The sequence below is a fragment of the Canis lupus genome, chromosome 3, assembly GCF_003254725.2.
Source record: "Canis lupus dingo isolate Sandy chromosome 3, ASM325472v2, whole genome shotgun sequence".
Classification (NCBI taxonomy): domain Eukaryota; kingdom Metazoa; phylum Chordata; class Mammalia; order Carnivora; family Canidae; genus Canis; species Canis lupus.
In genome coordinates this window covers 1,478,349-1,503,566 of record NC_064245.1, presented here as the reverse complement: position 1 = coordinate 1,503,566, position 25,218 = coordinate 1,478,349, and the positions used below count along the sequence as shown (strand labels likewise).

Genomic DNA, 25,218 nt, shown 5'->3' with positions numbered 1-25,218 from the left:
GAATGTGAATTTTGCACGTAGAGCACATCACAAGCCACATTTCAAGTGCTCCCCAGCTCTCTGTGGCTAGTGCCTGCTTACTGTATACATAACAAAACAACTGTCTGAAAGATTACCTCAAGAAATCAAAGATTAAGCATATTATGGCAATTATAAAAACAAACACTAGATGATCTAAAAAATGGGAACTGGACACGTAATGTTTTTACTTAGTTGTTGACCTTTTGTATTAAATTGATGTTCTTACTATATACCCAGCATAATATGTGTAAGAGAGACTCCTTTCATTTATTTGGATGATGCTTTTTTCCTGAATAGTTTGTTTGGCTATTTTAAGATAATATCTATATCTGGGGGGGGGGGGGGGTCAAACATTCAAGAACTTATGGAACATATGACATCATAAACTACATTCACCACGTTTAAAATGGGTGCATTTTATTATATGCAAATGATATCTTATTTGAAAGAGTACTTTGTTGAGAATATAAAGAAAATATTAAAAGGAATCGATGCTTTTAAAATACTAATACACCTCTTTAAGGTCCTTTGCATTTGCTGTTCCTTATACCTTGAACATGTTGCTCCCACTTTCTTCTGGTTTTTACTCATATGTAAACTTTATATAAAGCCTTCCTTGGCTGACTAATCTAAAATGGCCAATGCTCCTGACAAGCCCTATCCCCTATGCCTTCTTACTTACCTACTATTTCCATTTAATATACCACATATTATTTATCTCAAGTATTGCTTGCTGTCTCTTGAGAGTGTAATGTCTTTAAGGGCAGGGGTTAAATTTTTGTATCTCCAGAGTCTAGAATTGTGTCCTGTATCTGAAACTAAATGTGTACACATTGAATTTGTGAATGAATTCGCACATTTATTCTATCACTCTATTTTAATAATTCATTTATTCATTCAATGAAACTTAATTCTGTCCCTTTTAAGCATTGTGCTAAGCACTGGAAAACTGAGGCTTGGATGCCAACTCTGGATTCAATAAATATCCTTTATAATTACCCCCAATCAATACCTAGAATTATAGATAGACCCTATGTTAGCTAACAAATAAGTAAAATAACTATGTTAATCTCAAGGATGAGAAACATGCATGATGACTTAAGTCATTTTGCCACCATGGTTTTTTTAAGAACGTGATTCACATTTGTTTCAAGTAGATATACATGCATTGCAAGAGTTAAAATAGACCACTAATGTTACCTTAAAACTACGTATGATTATGGTCTTCGTTACCTTAAAAGAAAATTCAGTTTAGTACAAAGAAATTCAAGAAGAAAATTTCAGGACCCTGGATCAGAAGCTTCAGTATTTGTTGTACTACTCTGGTGTACATAAAATTTCAGGTAAGGCCAAGAAAGAAGAATGTTTCCTCTTCCCATTGAAGACACAATCCAAGAAATACATCAACTAGTGCTCTATGAACTAGCTAGCCATCAAGAAGTTACCAATAAAGGACACTTTGTGTGTGTGAGTACATTCAAGAGCCTTACCCAATATGACAAAAAGAAAACATTTAGAATATTATTTATGAATACAGGCATAATTGGTGTTTTGTCTTCTGTAAATAATCATCTTTAAAATACTAAAAATGAATTCCAACTGTGACTCTTTCATGGTGCGATAAGCTGTGGGTGCACATGGGATGATCTGCTGATTAACCGCCTCAAAGTATTCTGTGGAAGCAGTTGGATGTGGCATGATTGTAGGAGAATCCAGGTTGCTGGGCAGACTTCTCCGTGGATTTCCACAAACTGGAACACCTTCACCAAGCAGAGGGTTTCTTCCACACCGTGGCCCAGGAGAGAGAGATCATTGACACTCAAGTGCTTGATGCCTCCACTGGGGTCAATGATGAAAAGTCCTCTGAGAGCAACTACCTGGGCCTTCTAACAGCCCACTGTAGTCTCAGGAAATCTGTTTAGTCAAATCTGACAAGAATACAATGTTCATGCGGCCCAAACCACCATTCTTCCTTGGTGTGTTGATCTAGGCAAGATGGATGGAGAGGGGATGCACTGAAATTGCAACAACTTCACAGTTCATGTCATGAAATTCATTGGGCTTTGTCAGTAAAACAACAATTTTTTGTTAGGACACACAAAGATGAAGTCCAAATGACAGAAGAAAAGCACCAAATATTTGGTGATTTTAAAATCATCAAGGCTTAGGTCTTTGAACTCTCTGTTGACAATGGCAATGCCCTTACAATAGGGTGTGAGCTGGGTGATGCAAGAGCATGGTATGAGCAATTGGTGCGAAAAGTGAATTTTGTTTGACCGGAACCAGACCATAATACATTTGTCAGCCATGTTCTTTGGAAAGCAGCAGGGCTAGGGCTGCAGAAGCCTTACTTCTGACTTTCATATTCAAGCATTCAAACTGTCTGCTGTTGAGACTATTTCTGTGTAGGAATTTGAGAGACAAACTACACTGGCAGGATAATGAAGAATCACCCCTTCAAGTGTTTATTTCCATCCTATAACTGCTCCCTTTTCACTACTATTACCCTTCTCCTCTTTGGTTTCTGTGCGTGCGTGTGCTTCTGCATGAAAAACTTAAGAATGAATCGGTTACTAGGTTCATACCTGGATGAATGAACACAGGTTTACATTTAGCTGGCTGTCCTCATCATTAAGAGAGAAAAATGATCCTGGCATTGGTGCTGGTGGTGAATCAGCCAGTTAACTGGAGCTCTGACTAAACAATGATCTGAAACTTGCTGTGTGCATATACACAATCTTTTTGCTCAACAAAAAGTTTTGCAAAGGAAATATTCTTTTTTTTTCATTTTCAAAAGAAAGCTACATCTTTTTTGAGTAATAGGAGAAACCCATTTAAATCCATAGATGGTATGAATCATTCAGGCTTTCTTCTTACAAATTAGTGAAAAGAATAAGTAAAGTCAACCACCAAAGTTAGAGAAATTTTAGTCTTTTTTCCTGGACATGCACCACCCTTCAAATATTTTTAAGGAATCAGTTTTTGGAGGGGGTCTCAGAAAGAGCTGATCAGAAAGTATAGAAAAGGAGGACTCTGCCAACTGTTTTGAGCCAAAATTGTTTAGTCAGGAAGAGAGACTGTTATTTCAGTAAAAATCTGAAATAATATTACTAATATGACTTTTTTTTAAGAAAGCAAAAGTAGAGTCAGGTGCTTAACCAACTGACCATTCCATGTGCCCCACATTACTAATATGACTTTTACAGGCACCCGGGTGGCTCAGATGGTTGAGTGTCTGCCTTTGGCTCAGGTCGTGATCTCTAGGTCCTGGGATCGAGCCTCAGGTCACTGGGGAGTCTACTCCTCCCTCTCCTTCTCCCTTTCCCACTGCTTGTGCTCTTGTGCTCGCTCTCCCCGCCCCCTCAAATGAATAAACAAGAAGTCTAAAAAGAAAAAAAGACTCTTAATGAAGTACAGTAAAAAGTAGAATGCGCAAATTAACATTCCCGTAAACATTCTTTTGTGTGTGTTCATGTTTCTTACTAGAAACTATTTCTGCAATATGCTGTCTCATATCTGTAGAATTTAAATTTTTTAATTATTATGTTGTAATTGCCAATGAAAAAATAATTCGTCAACTCCATGAAAAACTGAACATCTTTAATTTCAAAATTTAACTTCCACAAAGCAAAAACTGCCATATTACTCTTTGCCATATTATATATTTTATAAATTTAATTCATAATGTTGTCCCTCAAAGTTCCTCCACCAAATCACCTAGTCCAGTTTATTGAAATCATCTAGTCATCCAAGCTATAAACTTCTGCTCTTCTCTTTAATCATTTCACCTTTATAATACACTATACTTCCAAACTCCATGAATTATTCTCTCTTCTCCATCATGATTTTCATTACCCAATTCAGGCCCCTTAAAAATGCTCAAGTGGATCACCACAATGATCTCATAACCACTCTTATACTTGCCAGATGATCCTTATCCAAGGGAAAAAGAAAATAACAACAACAACAACAAAAAGTAAAAAGACTGATGGTTCCTGATGTTACCTCCAGAATAAAAATTTAAAAATCCTCACCAAGTGACTGAAGATGGTACGGAAAGAACATTGGTTTTATACCATTGTTCTCGTGTTTATTAGCTTTTCAATCTTATAGAAATTATTCAAATTCTCAGAGCCTTAATTTCTTTATTAGAGCTGGTAACACCTACCCAAGAAAGTAGTGGTATTAGTAAAATAAGACTATTCACATGAGACTGTTAGTAGAGCAGAAAATCTAGAAATCAGTTTTTCTTCCTTCTTTTCTCAGCATATTCCCAAACTGCTTTGTAGATCCTCCGGCCAAGTCCAGCCCCTTGCAATCCAAGCTCTAACATTCCAATTTCCCACAAACATGCACATCTGTATCCTATTTCTTTTGCCTGGAATTCGTCACGTCTCTTAGCCTTCTTCACTCATCCAGCTTGTACTCGTGTTTCAAGACTTAACATCAGGTATCACATCTCCAGGGTAGTTTCTTTCAGCCTCCTCCCCCTACCCCCCACCCCCCCAGTCAGAAGAGATTTCTGAGCCCATCTAGGCTGACAATAGCACATTTCTATGTTTTCACATGCTTTTTGTCAAGAACTGTAAAGGATGTGAATTTTTATCTACTCTCACCTGACAAGTTAGTCTGTCACATACTCATGTTGGCAGAAGACGAGAGAATCCTGCACTAGAGACAAGAGACTTCGCTAATCATAGCACCGCAAGCACTGCGAGTTGGTTTTCCTTGCTTCCCGAGTCCCATGGTGTTGAGGCTGAGAGGGCCCGGGTGCATGCAGAGCATGGAGTAGAACTCTGAGCCCAGAGAACCTGAATCTGTTCATGAGCCGGGAACAAACCTGCCAATGTTTGCCCCAGAGGGAAACATCTTTATTATGCTGGACAACAAACAAGCAAACCTTTACTTGGCTCTACAAGGAAAGGCTAATTCCATCTTCTAAGGCTCTCACTCTACAAATATCTGTAAAAGGTTAATCTGGAATGAAAGAGCAATTAGTTCTACTTACAAATTTTGCAGAAACATGAGAGTCTCACGGAGAACTGTGTCCCAACACTTTTGATGAGGGAGCAGGGCTAGCTGAGGACAAAGCACAGCTGATATCCCACAAAGGACCCCACCCAGGGTGGGATGCGTGTGAAATTCTTCAGGAAGCCTCCAGTTGCCTTTTTTTTTTTTAGATTGAAGTTCGATTTGCCAACATGTAGTAAGACATCCAGTGCTCATCCTGTCAAAAGCTAGAGGGAAAAACAATCTTTAACTTGACAATGGCAAGGCCTCCAGTATCTTCCTCCTTAGCATGTGAAAATCCTTTTGAAATCTCCCTTTTGCTTACTTCCCCCAACTCTTGGGTATATAATCAGCCACCTCATAAAGGCCCAGGGCAGCCACTCTCCCTGCCCACAGGTCCTGTCCTGGTGCTTTAATAAAACCACCATTTTGCACCAAAGATGTCTCAAGAATTCTTTCTTGGTCGTCAGCTCCAGACCTCACCTATATTCCAAAACTTCATCACATTCATGGGAGCTTGCCCTTTATTTCCAAGGTGGTGGTTGAGAAGGCCTGATAGTTTCCAAAAATCCATCTACAAACTATGAAAAGTAGCTATATCTTGATAGATATCTGAGCCTCACCTTTTATCTACATCATTAATCCTCATAGCAGCCTCATGAGGAAATTTCTATATTCCAAACTTTTGGACTGGGGTGTGTAGGTGGCTCAGGAGGTTAAGTGTCTATCTTTGGCTCAGGTCACGATCCTGCTTTCTCCCTCTCCCCCCTGCTCATGCTCTCTTTTTTTTTTTTCCTCTCTCTCTCAAATAAATAAATAAAATCAATTTTTAAAAAAGTTTTAGACTGATTGGTTAAGTCGCTTACCCAAAGTGACAGAACTAATAAGTGGAGGACATATGTTATTTTTGAAACTAGTCTATTTGGTTCCAAATTCCATGAACTAAACTCCCTCATGTGAATTCTCCGGTAAGCTAACTCCTCTTAGCTCCATCAGCAGCTAGGACTGGAGAACCAAGTGAATGAGAGATGATTCTGGAGGTTGGCCCAGACTCAGGTCTGTGAGTGATTACATCGACAGTACTAAGCAGGAGCCACCAAGTGGAGAGAAAGAAGAGCATCTAAGTCTCACTTCACTTGCCTTCCAATTTTGGCTGAAGTCTGTCCTAATTGTAGATATACCAGAGCACACTGGTTCTCTTTTCACTTCATAGGAAGATTGGAGCAAATGCAAAGAGATGGGGCCACTTAGAAATGCAGTGCCGTGGCATTTCTATTTCTCAGATTAACATTGTTCATAAAATTTCAGATGGTTTCTTTTAATGATCGATTCATTCATCTCTCCATCAAGTCAAGAAATTTTTGTGGCAAGCTAATGAAGTCCCAGATAACTCTAGAATATAGAGGACTCAGCGTTAACGGAAGATATGTGAACTTTTAAATCAAACAGAGCTCAGTTGGAACCCTGCCTCTCCCACTTATAAGTTTTCTAACCTCTCTGAGCCTCTGTCTCACTGTATATAAGTGAAAGTAATAATCCCTATCTCTACGAATGTATAAAGATAAAACCAAGAATTATATCAGGGCGCCTGGGTGGCTCAGTTGGTTAAGTGTCTGCCTTTGGCTCAGGTAATGATCTCGTAGTCCTGGGATCGAGCCCCACATTGGCCTCCCTGCCCAGTGGAGAGTCTGTTTATCCCCTCCCTCTGCTCCTTCCTCCACCCATGGTCTCTTCCATGGGTTTCTTCCATGGGTCTCTTCCTCTCTCTCTCTCTCTCTCTCAAATAATAAATAAATAAATAAATAAATAAATAAATAAATAAATAAATAAACAAACAAACAAACAAATAAATAAAATAAAATAAAATAAAGAGCTGTATCAGTTTCCTTACAGTACCCAAACAAGAATGATATCCTCTTCCTTTCTTTCAGATAGTACAAGGCTATGATGTATTATTTGCTACTCCTGAGAGACTAATGGATAACACAGACAAAGAAAAACTTGGCCTCAGATAACTGAAATATTTGATTTTAGATGAAGCTGTCTGCATGCTAGTTATGGATTTTGGACCAGAAATGAAGAAGTTTATCTTCTGCCTTGGAATGCCATTAAAAGAACATCAAACCCTTATTTATGCTCTGTGAAATTTTTTTCCAGAGGAAATTCAAAGTCTGGCTGGGGAGTTTTGAAAGTTGAATTATCCGTGGCTGCTGCACAGGTTGGGGCGGAGCACACAGAGATGATCAGCAGACCGTTCTCCAACTTAGCTAGTACCGAAACAGAGGCAAACTTGCAGAAATTCTGTAAAACATAGGTGATGAAAGAACTATTGTCTTTGCTGAAGCTAAGAAGAAAGCAGATTTTATTGCAACTTTTTTTTTTCAAGAAAAAAAATAGAAACTTCTGCTACTGATGATGATCTGGGATAGAGAGAGAGAGAAAGAGAAAGAGAAAGAGAAACCTCTTGGGGATTTTCATTGGGAAAGTGTCCAGTCCTCTTAAATACTTCAGTAACTGCCAGAGAGCTGGATATTGAAAACGCTAATGTTATCAACTGGTACATTCCTTCCACTATTAGTGAAAGTGTCCAGTGAGTCTGGTGTACTGGTCACGCAGGAGCACTGGCAGAGGAGCTTCCCTTTTTTTGCTCAATCGGGCAACCCTCAGCTGAGTCACTGCAAGAGTACGGTTTGATGCTCAAGCTGAATGCTCCTGCGTAGTTGGGAGAAATGCCTTTAGCACATATGTCCTGGATTCAATGACAGTATGAGAGGACATGTGCACATCACTTAATACTCAAATGAATTATCAAGGCAAGAGCACTTTGGACATACAAAATCTTTTTCTTCACCAATTCCCAACCCAGTATGCTGATGAGACATGGGATCAAAGCCAAAATATTGAAGTTTGTGCTACTTTTGCTGCAAACAGGCAGAGAGTTCAGTTTTGATTTTTGAGCTTTTAGATATATTTAAATATATTTATATACATATATATTTATATATATATTTATATATAAAACATATTTAAAACCTAATATTCTTGTGTCTCCTGTCCTTCTCGTCTCACTTCGATCCTTTAAGAAATGAATTTTCACAGACTAGTTTAATGTGAGATGCCAAAAATAACACTGTTGTGGTTACTAATACAAGTGGTATTAACCAGAAAGATGAAAGCATTCTAAATGTCTTGGAAAAAAAAAAAGTCCTTTAAAGAGTTTATATTTTACTTGGGGAGAGAATAGAAAATAACCAGAATAGAAGACAAAATATTCTTCAGGCCATAAAACAGAGAGACAGTTGGTACAATGGGAATATAAAGGAAAAACTGCCTCTAGCCTGTGATGTTGAGAATTTCATCAACATGAACTTGCCCTTCCTAAATCAATAGTAATGATCTGTGGAGAGGACTTTCCCTCTAGCTAGTTTAATTGCTCCCTCTTTGCTTCTTCATTGGCTTCAGCATGATTAGAGGAACAGAGAGGAACAGTCAGATGGAAACAAGAAAAGGCACAACCCAAGAGAATCAACCTTTTTGCCCTTTCCAGGGAGAATGGTATTGACATCAGTTCTCCACCCAAACCTTCACCTTGTGATCCCGCCTAGCCTGTCGGTGATATTTGCCTAATCTTCCTTAATGAGCACTGGGTGTTATTCTGTATGTTGGCAAATTGAACACCAATAAAAAATAAATTTATTATTAAAAGAAAAAAGAGTCTGTTTGGTAGTGTCCTCCTTGAATCCCACATGTGAGTGAGAGCCAAATGGCTTTGCAAACTACAGCTCATCTCTCCACACCTCTCACTGATGCCACCTGTTTACCCTGATGGTGGTGCAAGTCCTTTATAAATGCAACAGCCGATTACCTCCTTGCCTCTACTTTTACGCTACTTATCAATGATGTGTTTCCCAGCTCTTATTTTTTTTTCCTCTAGCCTCTTTCCTTTCTTAGGTAATTGTACTTTATTTTACCCTTTTGTTTTGATATAATTATAGATCCACAATTATTTGCAATGTAACCTTTACCCAATTCTCCCACTATTTCCATTGTTCATAATTATAGTATCAAAAGCAGGAATTTGGCATCAACAATGTATGTGCACAATGTGTAGCAGATTTTGCTTTCCTTATTGATTTTTTTCCCGTGTTTCTTGTGAGACTCACAATTTCTTACTGCGATTAATCCCCATGTTGGGCTCACAGTGTGCAGAAGGCAAAATGATGCCAGGCATATTGTGTCACTTTTTCTGTGGGCACAAACTTTCCAAGATAAACATGTCTCCAACATCAGGAAATCTTTCTACTTAAACTTTGGCAAGATGTTTAAAACACACACAATGAATGAAGGAAATGTGGTTTACTTAGGAAGATCTCAAAATAAGATAGTTGGTTAGCTTTTCTGCATTATACTTGTTATTATAGCCAATAGGTATAGACTATAATAGTTGCTTTATTGTGGTTACTTTGTTTGTTTGTTTGAAGTAGGCTCCATGCCCTGTGTGGAGCCCAACATGGAGCTTGAACTCATGACCCTGAGATCAAGGCCTGAGCTGAGATCAAAGTCGGATGCTTAACCAACTGAGCCACACAGGCACCTGGAGTATTTTTTAAAGATCTTATTTATTTATTTGAGAGAGAGACAGAGACAGAGAGCACATGGTGGTTGGGGGGGGGGTGGTTAATAGGGACAGTGAAAGGCAGAGGGGGAGGGAAAATTAGACTTGATCCCAGGACCCCAGGATCATGACTTGAGTCGAATGCAGACACTTAATCAACTGAGTCACCCAGGCACCCCTCCAGTATACTTTTTTAAAGACTTTGTTTATTTTTTCAAGTAATCTCCACACCCAGAATGGGGCTCAAACTCATAACCTCGAGATCAAGGGTCATGTGCTCTCTCAACTGAGCCTGCCAGGCACCCCCATTATGGTTACTTTAAGTTACTTAATGTGGAATACTTTGCAGTTAATAAAGTGACCTTATATCCATTTTCTCATTTCACTTTTAAATTACATTTTGTTGAAAAGTATATATTGTTTTTCCTATTTAACAAATATAAAACTGTGGCTTAGAGACAGTAAAAAAAAAAAAAAAAAAAAAAAAAGACAAATGGGTGGAATGAGGGAGAAGACATTCAGTACTATGAGAAAATTGTCCTGCTCAAAATAAAAGTCATCTACAAACCAAAAAGAGAGCCCTCCGCAGAGAGTTCCTATTAGAACCTGACCATGCTGGCACCCTAATCTCAGACTTCCAGCCTCCAGAACTGTTAGGACACAAAGTTCTGTTGTTTAAACCACCCAGTCTATGGAATTTTGTTATGGCAGCTCAACTTGATTAAAATGACCTTATGGTTTGGAATAATGGTCTCCAAATTTCTATACTCTAAAGCTCAGTCAACAGCTCAGGGACTTACTAGAAATTGATTGAAAAGTGACTACAAACTTGAAAGTGTGGCTACCTCCTGAGAGAAAAATTAAGCATGAGAGCACAAATAAAGGTAGGGAAAAGAAGGCAAATGCTCTCATTTTTTTCAGTATATTTTGCATACTGTTCAATATTTGAATATTTTATAGTTAATGTATTTATAACTTTAAACCAAGAAATTAGTATTTCCAATGTTTTTGTGTGTGGGATGTGGGTGTGTGTGATAGTGTGTTTTGTTCTTCAAGTTGTAACAGGAAAAACTGGTCAAAAAAGTTTGGAAATTCAGGCTGTAACCTTTATTTGATTGTAAGGTAGCTGCTCAAGCCAAAAATGTTACCTTAACCTTCCTTACCCTCAAGCCATCACCATTAAAAAATCTACTACTCACTCAGCCACCTGCTATTATCTGCACTTTGGTTATATTTAGGGCCATCTGTAGAGGATTGCAGGGTCTGGGAAAAGTCACACTCTGTACTCCTCTCCAATATTTTTATTGAGAATAAATATTTGTAAATCATTTTCAAGAATAGTATTCAAGGGGAAAACCAAGCTAAATAACACAGTGTAAACAGAGGTTTGCACAGACAGGAATGCTGAGTTGTAAATCCAAGCAGGCAGCCCCAGATCTGAATCTGGGGTGTGTCATAGATCACTTTCGGAATCCATGACATCTCATTCCACAGATTGCTGTGAAGTCGCTGCAGCTGAGTCTCTACAGCAAAAGAGGCAAAGAATAGAGTCAGCTTTGATTTTAAAAAATAACTGTTCTTTTTCTAAAATCATTCACAGGTATTCAATGATTCAACAAGCATGTGTTGAATGATGTCCCAGGCACTGGACAAGGCTTTGGTTGAAGAGTGTGGGACAAGGAGTAGGGGGGACACAGTCTAAAGATTCTCAATACACATTTCTCCATAGGTCTAAGTCATAAGGGGCTGGAAAATTGACTTGTCTGATGCATGAGTGGAAAACGAGCAAACACATATCAAAGTTGGGGGACAGGCTAAGTTCAAAAGCAGAACTATGAGTCCGAGCCAAAGTCAAAGGCATCCATTCTATCCACTCATCTATCTCAGTGACCACTAGCCAAGTCTACTAAGCACAGGCATCTCCCCACCTGCTGTGAGGAATACACAGGTAAGAAAACCACAGGTCCTGCCCTCAGGGCGCTTACAAACTAATGAGGAAGACAGTATAGTCAAGTACATCGGACACAGACCAGTACGCATTACACGCCAGAACTTCTGGCTGGGCAAACCAAGAAGTCATTATGGAAGAGGTGGTATTTGAATAAAGAGAATCATCTTAACAGGACCAAACCATGGAAGATCAGACAAGGGGAAGGCCTTTGAGGCTGTGCCACCAGCAGAAACAAGGACATAAAATCAGTCAAGAAGCTGGGGGTGCTCAGTGCCCTAGGACCAGGGAGAGTCCACTGACCCAGAAATGGGGTAAGCAGATGATCGCCAAGACATCTTGAGACAGGTGGGCTGTATAGGTTATCTCTCAACCTAAGCCCTCCCATGGCATTATCTTTATCCCTTTTGTAACTTGAGTTTCTACATACAATTTTATTTGGAGAAAACAAGGCATTATTCACTAAAAGTATTTTAAAGCCTGAAAATCATTGAACTAGCACATTGGTTCATGTACGGAATGACAGAAATGTGCTCGGAAGAACTTTCAGGCCAGATCCTGAGAGTCATTAAGTGCCCAGAAGAATGTCATTTATACAGAGAACAGTAATAGAAACAAGAATACTGACTACTAAAGAAAGACTAAATTATGAAGTGACTCTTGGGTTTAAGATCAGGAAGGAGAAGAAAATGAGGCAAAGAATTTAATCAGAAGGGGAGATCAGCAGTTCAGGAAAAATATTCAGGGCCTGCAAGAGGGGATAGAGAGAAGGAAAAAAAAAAAAGAATTGTCATGGACATCCGTGCAAGCAAGTGAGAAGCAGACTGATAATCTAGGACTCTTTTAATATCTGTTTAATATTTATATTTGCAAGTGCTACACCCGCACACATTTTTAATAGACTATTTTTTTAACACTTTGAAATTTATAGAAACATTTCAAAAATAGTACAGAGGGTTCCCATATACCCTGCACCCAGTTTCTCCTACTAATATCTAATATCAGGAAGGTACATTTGTTATAACTAATAAACTATGTTGATATATTATTATTAGTTGTAGTCCTTACTATATTCATATTTCCTTATTTTTACCTAAGATCTTTTTTCTGTTCTAGGGTCCAGGATACCATTATTACATTTAGTCATCACGTCTCCTTAGGCTGTGACATTTTCTCAGACTACTTATTTTTAATGACCTTAACAATTTGGCCAATTATTTTGTAAAATGTCCCTCCTTTGGGGATTTTTCTTATGTTTTTCTCATGATTAGACAGGAGTATGGGTTCTTGGAAGGAAGACCACAGAATGGCAGAATGAAATGCCATTCTCATCACATTATATCAAAGATACATGCTGTCTAGGTGACATTATCAATGATCACCTGGCTGAGATAGTATTTGTCAGATTTCTTCACTGTAAAATTACTCTTTCTCCTTCTTTTCATATTTTGCCTTTTGGAAGGGAGTCACTATGTGAACATAAACATTTGCTAGAGAAGAAACCCTTTCCTTGATTCAGCTCTAATGCCTATTTGGATACTTCATTCACTAATATAAAAACCCTGCAGTAGGTTAAGCCCACAAGACTTAGAAGTCACCTAAGCAAACATCTGTGACTTGAGCAGGTCTAACTCCTAAACAATGTATGAAATATCACTTTCCACCATAAACACTGTTCTCCATAAGGACTTCAGATAGATCCGTTTTCTCTCCATCCTTTCTCACCTTTCCAGTTATGCTGTGGTTCCAGTGATGGTCAAACACCCTTCTAAAACAGGTCCAAGTTCACTTGGCTGAGGCTCCCGTGTGCATTCTTCCTAGCAGCCTGCCCATTCCTACCCCAGCAACTCACCTTCATTCCAAACAACTCACAGAACCGCTGCCTTTCCAGCCTCAATCTACCTCTCGGGTCAAGGCAGTGATCAAGCTCCCACTGCCGCCCTATCCTATGGGCTGTAGGATCTCTCCTCCACCCTACTTTCAAGCCACAGATGACACAAGAGAGGAAGGTTCAAGTCCCTTCCTCCTCCATGTCCTGGGGACCGTAGGGCTTCTCTCTCTTGGCATTCTTGCAGCAAACTGGGCCAACATCCCTTTCTGTCTAGGTGACTGTCCAAAACAGAAACTCTTCTGGCCACTGAACTCCTCCTAGTCTGCTCTAACTTTATATGGTATGACAAAATGTTAGAATGGAACTCTACCTGCCTAGTTTCAACCAAGGTGCTGACACATTATCTGTCATACTTCAAAGTCAGTATGAGACAGATCCCCACATGCAAACTGTGCAACGGAAATGTATCAGAATCATTGCACAACTCCCGTAACCCTTGACCAGATCAAGACTATCAGGAGACACCAGAGTGTGGAAAAAGAAAACTGGTAAGGAGATTCTTTTTAGTGCCAGCTACTATCTGGGCCCCCACTCCTACCTGAAGTTCTATGGTGGGGGCTTCTGTAGGATCCTGTAGAGAGTTTTGAAATATGTCTTGTGTAGCTGGAAGATGTAGCATACAGGTGCCTGACTCTTGAAAGAGAAAACTAAAAAGGACTCTGGTGGCAAAATGGAACTAATAGCCTGGAGTTTAGCCCTGTACTCCCAGAATTTGTCAGGGGCTATGGCAGCCAAAGAGGATCATAATTTCTTTAAATAGACTTTTTATAGGGGGTCTATTCCTTCCCCCTTGAGTTTTGATAAGCTGTGACTCTTTGACAAAAAAATACAGTGGAAATGACTCTCAATGCCAATTTCTGGTCCACTTTCTCTCTTTTAGAAAATTCTCTCTGGGATCCCTGAAGTACCACGTAATAGGTTCAAATACCCTGAGACCACCATGCTAGAGAAGCCCTGGGTATCCACTCTGGACAACCACCAACTTCCCAACCAATCCCAACGAAAGCACCAAACACTTAGGTCTTGGATCAGTTCATCCTCTAGCTAAATACCACTAAGTGACTTTCACCAAGGCCACATGGAGCCCATGAAATGGCCAGTTGAGCCTCTCTCAAACTCCTGGTATCATGAGGTATAATAAAATAGTTGTTGTTTTAAGCCCCTGAATTTTGGCATAATTTGTTTCACAGCAATAGATAATGGAATGGCAGCAAAGGAATGTTTCTCACGGTACATGGGGGCCTTCCAGAAGAAAGCTGCAGCACAGTGTTAGCATTTGGGTTAGGTTTATGCCTAGAGTTGAGTCCTGTTTAAAATGCCTTCCTAGAGATGCTGGTGGACCCAAGCATTAGGAAGGTGGAGGTGAACACCAAACAGCTCGGGGATCTGGAAGGAGTTGAACGTGTCTACCCAGAATGAAATTTGTCTGCCCTGGTCAAGGGAACTGCAATTTAATGAGCTTAGCTGTGAATTCTGGAAAAGTCCATGAAAGTGTCCCATGGGAGAAGTTTTACATGATCTCTAGACCAGAGAATGTAGCTTGTACTGCACAGAAAAAAAAAATTACGTCCTGTTTTCTATTGATTTCTTTCTTCCCAGAGATGGTCATTGTTTTCCTTTGTCTCTATTTCTTGTGTCATTTGTCATAAAGAGGAAAACCATAGGGTAGAACATAGGCATGGGTCCTATAAGCCTGTTAGTCAAGCCAGCCTCGCAAACTGGTGAGTTCACAGTTCTCACAGAGCAGCATCTATTTAGACAAATTTTGTGGTGGGTCACCTGTGTAAAGACTGGATGAAGTTTTCCTCTCAGCTTGCTCAGCTTTGTAGCCAATGGAAATATTCTCTCCGGTCCAGAGACAGAAGATGCAAGTACCAGCTTGCGTGTGGTGTCTAGGTGAATAGACTGGCATTCTAAGACACGAGGCTGCAAACAGCATTCTCAGTGCTTGACCATGCAGTTCTCAGGGAAAAATTTTTTTAAAGATTTATGTGTTTACTCATGAGAGACACAGACTAAGAGAGAGAGGCAGAGAGAGAAGAGGCAGAGGGAGAAGCAGGCTCCCTGTGGGGAGCCCGATGTGGGACTCGATCCCTGGAATCCAGGATCACAACCTGAGCCGAAGGCAGGTGCCCAACAGCTGAGCCACCCAGGCGTCCTGCTCTCAGGGAAATTTGTCATGGGGTTCCCAGTCCCTAATGAGCCTTCAATGTCTCAACATTCATTGCCTTGTTAGTACCGAGAAAGTTCCATTCCAATAGCACCTGCCTGTGTCACAAATAGACACCTGTGACTGGAGGCATCTCGTGGTCCCATGGGAAACAGAGAACCCATTTTCATTCTAACCACCTGTGACACTCAAGGTCTTTATAGGTCTTTGTTTTCTTGGGCTAACTCTCCGGATCTTGTAATGGATTTACCTTTTGCATCCTCTTTGGGGACACTCCTTGCATCCTTGGTTAAGCCATAGAAGAGCTTACTAGTTTGAGTAACTACTGAAATGAACAGAAAATCCTATTTATTAATGACCAGAAGAAGGATCCTCTGAATCAGAAAATCTTCTATACTTAGGGGGAAAAATGGAGCTCTCTTCTTAAATAATTAATAATGATCTTATTGCTACCCATGGAAGGAGAAAATTAAAAAGTGGATACGAAGGAGTATAATGGCTAGCCCTAGGGACTCCCTTCACAAGATGAAAGGAAAGAAATTAGACTTAGAAAAAATAAAGTCTATGTTCAACATAAATCCCCCTCCTTAAAATCTGGCCCAATCTCCTCAACAAATTCCTTTAACTTCAAAAACTCCTCCACCTTCTTCAGAAAATGCCTTAAACACCCAATTGCCTATTTTAACCTCCCTTTCCCTACATGATTCATAGACAGCACTCCAGGGTGCTCCCTAAGGCCAGGGTGTACAAGTTATTCATGTAAATGCTGAAAGCCAGCAAGTGAATGTAGCAGAAGCGCCCAGGATGGACGACCAGGCTCACTTCGCAGGCCCTACAATCAGGCTATGCCAGTGTCAGGCCTTCCTGTGCCATGTCTTTTGTGAACGTGTCCTGCCTTCTCTACTCACCTACTCCCGCCGGCAAAGAATTCATGTCCCTTGGACAGCAACAGGTCTTTTAAATTATGAAGTTCTTTTATCTCCACTTTCAGAAGATCCTACCAAACTGAGAAAGGAATTAAAAATCTTAGAGGCTCTTCACAACTCCACTCACGGGGATATTGATTGGCTGCTGAGGGATGTTCTCCCCACCAATGGTTATGACGTAGTTAACACACAAGCTGGATGGCTCAGATGAAACAGATGACCAGAATTTCTTGCAGGCCCTCCTCCAAATAGTCAGGAAATGAATCAGCTTGGACACTGATGTTTCGGAGCTAATAGAAGCAAGACTATATATTGGCTTCCCGCCCTAAGGTGAACTGGTCTAAGGTTGATCTGTGCACTCAGAAAGGAGAACATCGGAAGGCCTTTACTGAACGCTTTTACAGACCTTTCAGAGGCTTATTACCCTAAACCCTGGAGATCTAGGACATAGGAATCTTTTAATTTCTGCCCTGCTGGGAAATTTTCTCCCTGATATAAAAAGGCAAATTCAAAATAGCATGTTTGGATAGTGAAACTCTAAGCATGATAATAGAAGCAGTTACACAATTCTTTGAAGATAGACTGCAGAAATGCAAGAAAAGGGCATTAAAAATCAGCAATTCTTGATTTGCAATTTGAATCTTTAGAGAAATAAAAGCATGACAATGAAAGCAACTCAAAGTCCACTCAGACCCTTTCCTATTTGCCTTTCAGACATTTGCAGATATCATTATTTTTAAAAAATCAGAACATTGGAAGTATAATTGTCCTGCACTTAAGAAAAAGAAGGAAAAATGTAAATAGTCATCATCCTAGACTTCTAATAACAGACAAATATATTCCAAAACTTCTAGGAGAAAACTTACATTCTTTCTCTGTCTCTTGAGGATGAAAATCTTACCATGTCTTTAAAATGTAAACATCCAGAAGATAACTAAACCATAGCCCACAGTCACCTGAGACTGAAGAAAATAGAAAGAGGAAAGACACTGTAAAATCCTAACATCTATAAATTTCCCTTGCCCATACTCGAGGCTACACCCTCCACAAAATTCCTTGTCAAGGACAAATACAAATCTTAAAAGTCTACTCCACAAACATTACTAAAAATCTTTAGCCATTTGAGGGCGGAACCTTATTTAACTTGTTCTATCTCACAGAGATACAATTTGAATTCAACAGCTATTTATAAACTAGTGAGTTTTATATGATTGTAACTGCTTCAGAGCTAAAATTTTAGAACGAGAGCTATACAATTCTGGCTGTGTCTGTGTGTTTCTGTATGTCTATATATTTAGATTACAGATATGATATTTTTCATTTTCATTTTCCAGATGGTATTGGCAAAATTAATTTAATAAAGAACTCTATACAACTGGCTTAAAAGTAAGTGCTTATGAATGAAGTATTTCTAAAACTCAGAAATACACAAACTAACTCAGATGTTTTCAAGTTCACATGATCTGGGATAATCTGTGATAAATAAAAGCTGATTTAAGTTTATTGGTTTGGGATCCCTGGGTGGCTCATAGGTTTAACATCTGCCTTCAGCCCAGGGCATGACCCCGGGGTTCCGAGATTGAGTCCTACATCGGGCTCCCTGCATGGAGCCTGCTTCTCCCTCTGCCTGTGTCTCTGCCTCTCTCTCTCTCTCTCTGGCTCTCATAAATAAATAACATATTTAAAAAATAATGATAATAAGTTTGTTGGTTTAATTAAAATAGGCATGTCTTCAGAGTTATCAGCATTAAATATGATTCATTAAATATAATACCTGGGGTTACTAATCAAATAAACTTATGTTCTCTCTTTGTCAGCAACAAAAATAGCCTGGGATGGTGGCTGACATTTTCCAATGTCTCATGAAGCTTTCATGTATAATGTAAATGTATTTAAAGCAAGCATACAAATACAGTAAGTGGAATAAAAGTTTATAAACTTTTCAACAATAATTATGTTTCCCAAATATTTTTTGTAACTTGAGGCCTTAGAGTTTTACTAAGTTAAGTTAAATGGTGGATATTTATTAAATATCTAGATCATTTCCTGATAAGACAAAATACTGAAACATTAATTATTGAACATAGGCTTTTGGCTTATTACCAAGAACCTAATATATTTGGGTCTGTCAGTAAACATGTCCTGTGCTATACTGAAAGACTGCACTATGAGGAAGCTTATATTTCTAGAAATTATGAGCTGCATTCATAAATTTGCCAATGTAACATTTCACAAATACTTCTTAGTTTTACTAGAAATTAAGGTTTCTGAAGTTTAAAAATTCTAATTAATACATGTATTTAAAACTACTAGCAATAAGATGGGAGTTTTTGAGTTCAAAAAGAAAAGAAAAGGTATGGAGATGCACTTTTGCTAAGGAAAAGAAAATAAATTTGTCCTAGAGTAAAAGCAATTATTTCAGAATGGGAAGGAAGAAAATGAAGGACAAACTAAATGTATATAGAAAGCTGAAGACAGAGAATTTTACCTTGTGCAGTCAAGTTGGCTAAACACTGAATAGTTATAAGAGTTTTTAAAAATAAGCTATAGGGGTCCCTGGGTGGCTCAGTCAGTTGAGCATCTGCCTTCAGCTCAGGTCATGACCCGGGGTCCTGGGATTGAGCCCCATATCAGGTTCCTTGCTCGGCAGGAAGTCTGCTTCTCCCTCTCCCCCTGCCCCTTCTCCCATTCGTGTTCTCTCTCTCATTCACTCTCTCTCAAATAAATAAATAAATAAAGTCCTAAAAAATAAGCTTTAATATTAATAGTTTGATAATGTAATTTTCTGCTAAATCTGTTAAAAAAGAAAAAGATTTCTTGGACTATTGATCTGCTCTTGATGAAATATTATGAAAAGTTTTCCCTCACATTTTAAGTAATCTGCCTAGAAACCAAAGACCTTATATTTAACTATAATAATTTCCTGTGCTTTGTGTTGTCTTCATCAGGTTGTTGATTACTTAATTGTCATAACAGCATGAGCAAAGCTTTGCTTAAAATTATGTAACCTTCTGTATTTGTTTTTAAAATCCCTTTTTACTTTGGTTAAATAGATAGTTAAGGATTGTTTGTAATGATCTTTAATCCTTCTATATTTTAGTGTCCAAACTTTTTGGTATTTTTGACAAATTTTCCAAAATCGAATTCTGAATGAAGTTTTTTGACCTGGAAGAAATTTGGGATTTTTCAGAGCATCCCTGGAGCATCTCAAAAGATTAGTTCTCTCCTTATAAAAAAAGATTGTAAATTAATTTGGCTTATTTGATATGTTAAATTACAAGGAAGTATTGTCAAAGAAGTAATACTAAACCTTCTTAGATTATATTTGTGTGGATACATGTTATTAATATATGTTGTAATAATTACAAAAAATTCTGAAATATCCTGGTAAAATGTTATCAGTTGTAATTACAGTGTCATAGAAACAACTAAATTTCTTTGTTAATAATGAACTCTAGTCAGATCTTTAACCATGACCAGTTTTAAGCCTTTTTGCAATTTATGGAAGTTATTATTTTATTCTGATGCTTTTGCAAAAGTATTTCATCACGAGAGATTCAAGGAAAGGACCCTAACAAGCACAAGTTTCTAGTAACTTCCAGATCATACCATGATCTTAACTGAGTAAGAATTTACAGAACTCTAATGGAGAAACTGATGGTTTCATAAAACGTCTCATAAAATAAAAATAACAAAAATTAATTACCTGGTACTAAAGGAACTGACTAGGATAATAGTAATTTTTATGGTATTTTTATTTGAAACATAACTGGTTCCTTCATGCTTTGTTTTTCCAAGTTCTCTTAAGCTATCAGAAATTTGGTAAAATAAACTTTTGTGAACAAAAAAGAAACATTTATCTTTTTGACCTTGCCTGATCCTTTCAGAATTCAGAAACTCTTAGTGAATATTCTTATCTTCATGACACTGTAGTTATTTGCATGAACTCAATAAGAACCTGTTCTCCTTTTAACAGGACACAATTGAAACATTAGTTATATTACCAAGGCTTTGACTGTAATGTCGTATTTGAGAATGATGTGCAGGAATCAGATATAAATAGACAGCTTTAAAGAACTAAGATTAAAAAAAAAGAAGAAGAACTAAGGTTGACTTTATGGAACAGATAAAGCCCCTAGTTTACAGGGTTCCAGACAACCTTACCAGGTGAGCAAGGAAGATCACTTCCTGACAAACTCAAAAACCCCCAAGCTATTTGGGGAATCTCAAGAGGAGAGCAATTTACCCAAATCTATAAGTATTGCAGGCAAAGTCTGATGGTAAGTCCTTGGCTTGGTTTCCTAGCCTCAAGTGTCTTTTAAAAGTTCAGCCTGAGATTCGTTATGAAAAATTCCAGCAAAGCAAATATAAAAGAGCCTACATTGCCGATTGCTATTCTTGCAATTGTAAGTGCAATGTAAATAACCATTGTATAGCATATGTAAATATAACCTATGTAAATAACCAGGCCAAGCTGAACAAGACTAGAGTTATTTTGCAAACAAATTAGTCTTGCTTTGATTATTTCTGATAGAAATGGAGGTAAACGTAGAGAGAAATTTTGTTTCAATAGAAACCTATAGCATACTCTTTTGGTTATCAGATTCTAGTGCTGTTAATTGTCTTTGAGTTTTTATTTCCTACCTGAAAACTAACGGATCCTGAATTCTTGTAACTTCCTCCAATATTTCGCTACAACTTTCCAAACTAACATTTCCAATTTTCTGCCGCTTTGACTTGAAATCACTAAGAACAAAAACTGCCCTTTTCTCAGAAGCCCTGCAAACTGAGTGTGAATGACTTTATATAACTTTTAGGGAAATCACCACAATAACTTGTGTTTAGATGATGTTTGTGCCTGTTGCTACTCAGAAAGTTTACCTGAACACTCAGCGGCATCATTAGAGATGTTCGGACTGCAAAAGATGCTTTGACCCTAACATCTAGAAATCTTCTTGATTGGTTTCCACCTGGGCTCAGAAACTGGTTTGTAATTTGCTTCAATCGTTAACCATTGTTTTTCTTTTGGGTACCTGACTTCTTTTTTTTTTTTTTTTTTTTTTTTTTTTAGGGTACCTGACTTCTTATACAATATAGATCTAACTTTGGGATCCCAGGTGCATCACCACCTCCAAAAATGAGATACAGCTGTTTAATCAAACTTCATTTTCATGACTAAGAGATTAAATCTGTGAAATAATGGATCAATCTACCAACTCATCTTCTTTTAAAAGAAAACAATTAGTTTTGTTTGTTTTAATGAATTTATCTATTTAGATAATCTCTATACCCGATGTGGAGCTCGAACACAGAACTCAAGAGTTCAAGAGCTACAAGCTCCACAGATTCAGCCAGGCACCACTACCAGTTCAGCTTCTAAATTGTGAAACTTCTTAAAATTTCAAAAGTGGTACTAAAGGGGAACAGAATACACCTCCCCAAAATATGCCACTTAGGCATACTGATTATTTTGAGTTAACGTTTCTTAAGAAACAGCCTATGCAAGAAATACTCTGACTTCCTTTGTTCTCTGAAAGTAGGAAATAAATCTCCCACATGAAATGTACCCTCTCTGTTCCAAGATGGTTGAAGACATCCTTACCACCAGAGACAGGGTATATTTAGGGTCAAAAAGGCTATATAAACAAAACTTGATACTTCACTAAATTACTACCCCAAGCCCTAAATCTCTTTGTCTTATCAATTCTTCACAAATTTGTTGTTTCTTTGTCTAAAAGATTTAAAAGCTGCCTGCTTTGTTTGTGTTGGTTAAACTTTTTCAAGTCTCACATTGTTATGGGCTCCCATATGTACAGAATTAAATGATTTTTCTCCTGTTAATCTGTCTTATGTCAATTTAATTATCAGACCAGCCAAAGAACCTACACAAAAAAAAGGGAAAATGTTTCCTTCCCTATATGACAAATGCTTAGAGTACCATATAGATCAGTGCCAGCATACTAAAAATTTTCTTTTGTGTACAGCTAACCATTTAAAAAACATATATTCTAATAGCTCCAGCCTTTTTCTTGGACACAGTTTTACCAGTAGCTTAAACCTCACAGAGATCTAGAGTAGCAAGCATGCTTACAAGAGTAAACAGAAAAACAAGGAAACAAAAACACTTCACGTGCTAAGCCAAATGAGTCAATCAGAGAAAAGCAGTTATCATATGATTTCACTTATATGTGGATATTAAGAAACAAAACAGAAAATCCTAAGGGAAGAGAGGAAAAAATAAATGAAGAGAAAATCAGAGAGGGAGACAAACTATAAGAGATTCTTAACTCTAGGAAACAAACTGAGGGTCACTGGAGGGGTGGGAGGGATGGGGTAACTGGGGGATGGACATTATGGAGGGCATGTGATGTGATGAGCACTGGGTGTTATATAAGACTGATGAGGGATGCCTGGGTGGCTCAGGGGTTGAGCATCTCCCTTCCACCCAGGACGTGATCCCAGGGGCCTGGGATCGAGTCCCACATTGGGCTCCCCACAGGGAGCCTGCATCTCCCTCTACCTGTGTCTCTGCCTCTCTCTCTCTGTCTCTCATGAATAAACAAATAAAAATCTTTAAAAAAATGATAAATCACCAACCTCTACCTCTGAAACCAATAATACATGTTAATTAGTTGAATTTAAATGAAAAAACATCAAACAAACAAAACACTTTTTAGGAATAATGGCCAAATTTGCTTGAAAATAAACTAAGATTCAATTTAAAAGATTGTTTTAGGTTTGTTCTTATTTATCTGCACAGTGGAGAATACAAACGCCAAACAGGACATTATTCGTATGTATATACTAAGGGAATCACCATAAACAACAATTTTGATTGCTATCAACTTTACAAATTCTGTCTGACTGAGCTCTAAGGAAGTGATTCATAAATCCAAACTCCTTAATTCTCCTTTGTTTCCTTATTCTTATTCCTTTGATTCAACTCTTTACCTCTCAACTAAACTATTAAAATAATTTCCTAGCTGGTTTCCCTCAGGCAAGTGTCTCCTAACTGGAAACCTATCTACGTATTCTCCAAACTTAATCTTTTTAAAATCCAAATCTGGGACGCCCGGGTGGCTCACAGATTGAGCGTCTGCCTTTGGCTCAGGGTGTGATCCCAGAGTCCTGGGATTGAGTCCCACATCAGGCTCCCCGCAGGGAGCCTACTTCTTCCTCTGCCTGTGACTCTGCCCCTCTCTCTGTGTCTCTCATGAATAAATAAGTAAAATCTTTTAAGAAAAAAAATCTAAATCTGATTATATTTCTTTCTCAATTAAAAATTCATGCTAGTTTGCCATCAGGAAGATCCCCAAACTCCTTAACATGGCACACATATGACTTACTGACACTTCCAGCCAAACCCATGTACTTCACAAACACACCTAATTGACCACACAAAACTCATACCCATCACCCACACAGACAACCTGGCTTCTCTCTATGGCTTTCTCCCCCATTCTTCTCTCTTTGCAAATATTTATCCTTCAAAACCCAATTAGGTTTCACCTCCTATGGAATCTTTCAGCACTTTTCAAAGTGAATTCACTTTTTTTCCTTGCTTTTTGTGTTCCCATGGCCCTTCACAGCATATTGTTTTGTGTAGTACTATTTTGGATGAAGTTTGAGCTTCCTAAAGGAAAGATACTGTCTTTCACCTTTGGTACCATCTTTAAGACCTAGAAAGTGCCTGGCTTATTTATTAGATAGCCTTTGGTAGATATTTGTGGTGTGAGTGAATGATTGATAGACTAGAATGTGAATCTAGACAGTCACACCAAAAAAAAAAAAAAAAGGTAGAATCCTGAAAGGCTTTTGCTGGCCTATTCGTTTATTTTCTTTCCTAGGTTGCTTGTTAAATTGGAAAAGTGAGAACTGGGTGATCATGGGATAGAATAACAAGGCATAAAGTCAGCTCCATCACAAAAATATGTCTGACAAGAGGCATAAAAAATTAACATTACTCAGAGATGTTGTCTCCTGCATAATTCTGGGGCTCTGTTGTAATTGTTTACTACTGAAGTAGCTGTGATCATTTTTTTAAGCCTTTTGGCAATAGTTTGTATTTTAGATCAAAGGCAAGAGACACCCTCATATCATCAGCCACATATTAAATCATCTCTTAGAATGGGCCACTTTAGGAAAGACTTCATTTAGGAATGAGCCAGTTAATTAATTAATAAGACCCAGTGGTTTTATTTAGTAATTGTCTCCAGGTCTCAGTACATTGTGTGCATTCAGTTTTCCCCCTCTATGTATGAGCTGAGACAAATAAGAGCAAAAGAGCTAACATCATTAGCCCCTTAATACACACAGTATCTGCCTTCTTTCCTAATCTTCTTACCATATGGGATCCTGTGGGTCAGTCTACTCAAGCTGAGTAGAGTCAAAAATCTACTTAAGGAAGCTCTGAATGGACCTCAAAATTAGAGAGATAGGGCGTCTGTTCATTTATCCTGGATCGTCAGATGAATTTACATATTAGATAAATTTTTAATTTTTGAAACTAACTGTTTCCCAGGAGCAGCTGTTCTCAAACTAGAGTCTCAGATCTGATTTTCCCTTGGCTTTTCTCCTCTCTCCACCACTCACCTTACCTATGCTGTTGTCAAACATGAAGACTATTAATGTATGTGA

The 25,218-nt window shown here is 38.3% G+C and overlaps 1 pseudogene; it reads right to left on the bottom strand.

Annotated features, from left to right (window-relative positions):
* Positions 1-1,542: 1,542 nt before the first annotated feature.
* LOC112654023 (thioredoxin-dependent peroxide reductase, mitochondrial-like) overlaps positions 1,543-25,218 on the bottom strand; it is a 60,527-nt pseudogene continuing 36,851 nt past the window's right edge.